Genomic DNA, 4777 nt, shown 5'->3' on the forward strand with positions numbered 1-4777 from the left:
ATCAAAGATACAAAATTAAAATCAAAACATCAAAGAACAAAAATAAGAAAACAAAGAAAGAATTAGACAAAATCAGATACAAACCATGAAAAACAAAAATCAAAAACATGGAATTTATTTTTTAAAAAATAAGGCTTTTTTAACTAATAATTTTTAATTGAAGGATTACAGAATTTTCTTGTTTTCTGTGAAACCTCAACATGAATCAGTCATAAGTGTACATATATTCCCTCCCTTTTGAAAATTCCTCCCATCTCCCTCATCCCACCCCTCTAAGTGGATACAGAACCCCTGTTTGAATTTCCTGAGACATACAGCAAATTCCCATTGGCTCTCTACTTTACATATGGTAATGTAAGTTTCCATGTTACTCTTTCTATACATCTCACACCCTTGTCTCCTCTCCCTATATCCATAAGTCTATTGTCTATGTTTGTTTCTCCATTACTGCCCTGTAAATAAATTCTTCAGTACCATTTTTCTAGATTCTGTATATATGCATTAGAATATGATATTTGTCTTTCTCTTTCTGACTTACTTCACTCTGTATAATAGGTTCTAACTTCATCCACCTCATTAGAACTGACTCAAATACATTCCTTTTTATGGCTGAGTAATTTTCCATTGTGTATATGTACCACAACTTCTTTATCCATTCATCTGTCGATGGAAATCTAGGTTGCTTCCATGTTCTATTATTCTTCCACGTCCTATTGTAAATAGTGCTGCAATGAGCAATTGGATACATGTGTCTTTTTCAATTTTGGTTTCCTCAGGGTATATGCCTAGGAGTGGGACTGCTGGGTCATATAGTGGTTTTATTCCTAGTTTTTTAAGGGATCTCCATACTGTCTTCCATAGTGGTTGTATCAATTTACATTCCCACCAAAAGTGCAAGAGCATTCCCTTTTCTCCACACCCTCTCTAGCACTTATTGTTTGTAGAACTTTTGATGATGGTCATTCTGACAGGTGTGAGGTGATAACTCATTGCAGTTTTGATTTACATTTCTCTAATAATGAGGATGTTCAACATCTTTTCATGTGTTTGTTAGCCATCTGTATGTCTTCTTTGAAGGAGAAAAAAATATGAAATGCTTCATGAATTTGCATGTCATCCTTGCACAAGGCCATGGTAATCTTCTCTGTATTGTTCCAATTTTACTATAGGTGCTGGTGAAGCGAGCACTAGGGTGTTTTGTTTTGTTTTAAGAAAAAGTAGGAATAAAAATAAAAATTAAAGGAGTAAAAATAAGCCATATTTGGACAATGTGAGATTTTTAAAAGGGAAAAAAAAGAGGGGGGCATATATAGAATGGTAGTGAGAAGAATATCCAAGTGATTCATCTGTTATTTTGCTCCAGTTGATCTGCTTACTCAGAAATTACTCCAATATATCTAGAAAAGTCTCTGGACCAGTTGTGGGTAGTGTGGGGTCAGCTCTGACTTACATCTTCCCTTGCTCCAGCTTGTACTTATTCTCAAACTCTACAGTTCCCACTAAAGCACAGGCTAATTGCAAGAATTTAAATCATTGCACCTGCCACTTCTGGGGAGATTTCCCCTTCTTTTCTTTGCTTACAGAGCTCCTGGCATTCCACTTTGGTTTTGGGACTGCCTCTGCTTGTAAGTCTCTCCAGTGTCTGGTCTCCACCCAGACACAGGAGGCAAAGTAATGGTTTATTAGGGCTGACTGGCTCAGTTGTGCTGGGAAGAGGGAGAGAGGTACAGCAGATGACACTGGGGTGTGTGGGGAGTGCTTGCTATGGCTGGTCCCTGTGGAAGGTCACCACACTCTGAGGTGGGTTGTGCATGTCCCCAGGGGAGGTGATCCTGGGCTGTGGGACCCTTGGCAGAGGAAAGCCATTCAGGATCCCAGGAAGATGTGCATAGTGACCTATGGCTCCTTATAGCTTGGTGGTAGTTGCAATCTCTGGGGTTTTTACCATAGCGGCCCCTTGCCTTTTGCCTCTGGCCCTCCACCTGCTTCTCTCGCTCTGGGGCTGTAGACTGTAGCTGGCTCACCCCTCTTTGGTTTTCACTAGGGCATGGTGTTCTGTTTTGTGAATGCATGGAGTTAGAGCACGGCATTAGAGCCTTTCCACTGGAATGATCTTTTGCTTCTCTGGCGGCCCCAGCATTTTCTTTGCTCTGCCTCTGCAGTCTCACATTAGCCCCCTCGGAGTATCTTCACAGCAGTCAACCTTGGTCCCTTCCCTGCAGACTGACCTCCAAGGCCTGAGCCTCCACACCCAGCTGCCATTCACTGCAGGCAGACACTATAATGTGAGTCGCTTCTCCACTGGCAAGTGCCATTCAGAACAATCTCTGTGGCGAATCATCTGTTTTACCTTTGGAACACCTGTCTCGCTGCACTCTCCTCTGAGGTTCCAAAGATCCCCCCTGACCCAGCCTGTGAGGGAGTTTACTAGTGTGCAGAATCTTTTCTTCCTTCATGACTCCCTTCCTGAGGCACAAGTCCCAGTCCCAAACTCCTTTGTTTCCCTTTTCATCTTTATCTTTTGGCCTACATCATTCCAAGGAGATTAGTTTGCTTTCTAGAAGTCTGGGGTCCTCTGCCAGCACTCAGAAGATGTTCTGTTGGAATTGTCCCACATGCAAATAATTTTTTAGTATATTTGGGGCATAGAAGATGGCCTCCCTGTCCTATTCCTCTGCCATCTTGAAGGTCCCCCTCTTTTTTTTTTTTAATTTAATGATGGTAATACAGTGAGACAGGAAGCTGGATTTTAAAGTCTGTAACAGGCTAGGTATATAAAAAAAATTAGATATCTGTGTACCTAGACAACGTAAATGTAATGTGGGCAATCCAAACTCTGGAAGTATTAAACATTTTAAACAGCTGTAACTTAACTTTGGGCTTCCCAGGTGGTGCTAGTGCTAAAAAACCCACCTGCCAATGCAAGAGACATAAGAGATGAGAGTTTGATCCCTGGGTTGGGAAGATACCCTAGAGGAGGGCATAGCAACCCACTTCAGTATTTTTTCCTGGAGAATCCCATGGACAAAGACTGGTGGGCTACAGTCCATAAGGTCACAAAGAGTCAGACACAACTAAGGTGACTTAGCACACACAAGTATGCACATAACCTAGCTCTAAAGGGAAATCCAGGTGTTTGATATTTTATTGTAACCTCAAACTCATTTCTAAAATAGAATCTATCATCACCCCTAGACTATTACCCTATGGCTCATTGAAGACTTCTTTCCACTTACCTGGTCCTGCAATTTACCATCATCATAATCTTGGTGAAGTTATTTAAACTCTGCACTTGAGTTTTCTCATATTTTCATTGAGGATAATAGTAGAAACTACCTCATAGGGTTGCAGTAAGGAATAAATGTGTTAATTTTGTAAAGCGTTTAGAAGAATGCATGACAGTGTAGTAAGCAATGGGGAAGCATAGTTTGTTGAGGTTCCCATATTTCATGTTCAAAATGCTCACTTCAACTCTTTCCTCTGCCTCAGTTTCCTTGTCTACTTGGTTGCCTAGGGCTATGGGATTCTTTTCCTCTTTTTATATGGCTCACTTCCTTTCTTTTTATTTTAATTGCCACCACCTAAATTAAGTCCATGCTGCTGCTGCTAAGTCGCTTCAGTCGTGTCCAACTCTGTGCGACCCCATAGAGGGCAGCCCACCAGGCTCCCCCGTCCCTGGGATTCTCCAGGCAAGAACACTGGAGTGGGTAATTTAGTCCATAGGTACAACCAGTTAGCCTACAGACTGACTATAGCCTATATCTTTGTTGTGTTTCCTCTAAATTGATAAAAGTTTGCTTTGAAAATGCATTTTAAATTAGTAATGCATTCCACATTGCTCAAAATGTGAAATATACAAAGTGATATACAATGAAGAGTCTCTCCCCAGTCTTGTCCCCTAGTTGCCTCAGGCAACTAAAGTTATGTTTATTCTAAATTCTTCCACAGACATTTTATGCATATCAAACAAATGAGTATTATTTTCTCCCCCTTCCCTTTATAGTAACATACTCTGCATATTGTTTTGTTATTTGCCTTGTCTCCTTAAAAATATATTTTGGGGACCTTTATACACACACACACATATATGTAAAGAAATAACTCATTCTCTTGTATGACTGCAGAGTTTTACTATATGGATGAACCACAATTTAAACAGTTTTCTATTGAATGACAGTTAAGATAGTTCCAAACTTTTGCAGTGTTGTTTGTAGTAGCAATAAAAAAAGGTTATAAGTATATGTATTAGTCTTCTAGGGCTTCCATAACAAAACAGTGTACAGACTTTATGGTTTAAACAACAGAAATTTATTTTCTTGTAGTTCTGAAGGTTGGAAGTCCAAAATCAGGATACCAACATGATTGAGTTCTGTTGAGGGCCCTCTTCATGGCTTGCAGATGGCTGCCTTCTCCCTACTCATATGACCTCTTTGTGCTCCTGGAGAAACAGTGAGCTCCCTGATGTCTGTTCTTATAAGGATACTAATCTCATTGGATGAAGCCTCTACCCTTATCACCTCATTTAACCTTAATTACTTCCACAAAATCCTTATCCCTAGATACAGTCACACTGGGGGATGGGAGTTCAACATATGAATTTGTGGAGGGACACAATTCAGTCTGTAGAAGTATGTCAGTTTTCCTGGACTCACACTCTTAAAAAATGGTTGATTGCCAACATTTTCATATTTTACTTAAAACTCTAGAATTCCACCTTCTCTTAAATAATCAGAAGATACTGAACCAGTATTCCTTTATGTCAACAGTTGCCTAGAGT

General features: G+C 40.2%; 1 non-coding gene across 1 annotated transcript; it reads right to left on the reverse strand.

The window, feature by feature from the left end:
- Positions 1–1082: 1082 nt before the first annotated feature.
- Positions 1083–1188, reverse strand: LOC128070716 (U6 spliceosomal RNA). Its single transcript, XR_008201686.1, has one exon. It is a non-coding gene; the product is annotated as a U6 spliceosomal RNA (small nuclear RNA).
- Positions 1189–4777: the final 3589 nt, after the last annotated feature.

The sequence above is a fragment of the Budorcas taxicolor genome, chromosome X, assembly GCF_023091745.1.
Source record: "Budorcas taxicolor isolate Tak-1 chromosome X, Takin1.1, whole genome shotgun sequence".
In the NCBI taxonomy this organism is placed as follows: domain Eukaryota; kingdom Metazoa; phylum Chordata; class Mammalia; order Artiodactyla; family Bovidae; genus Budorcas; species Budorcas taxicolor.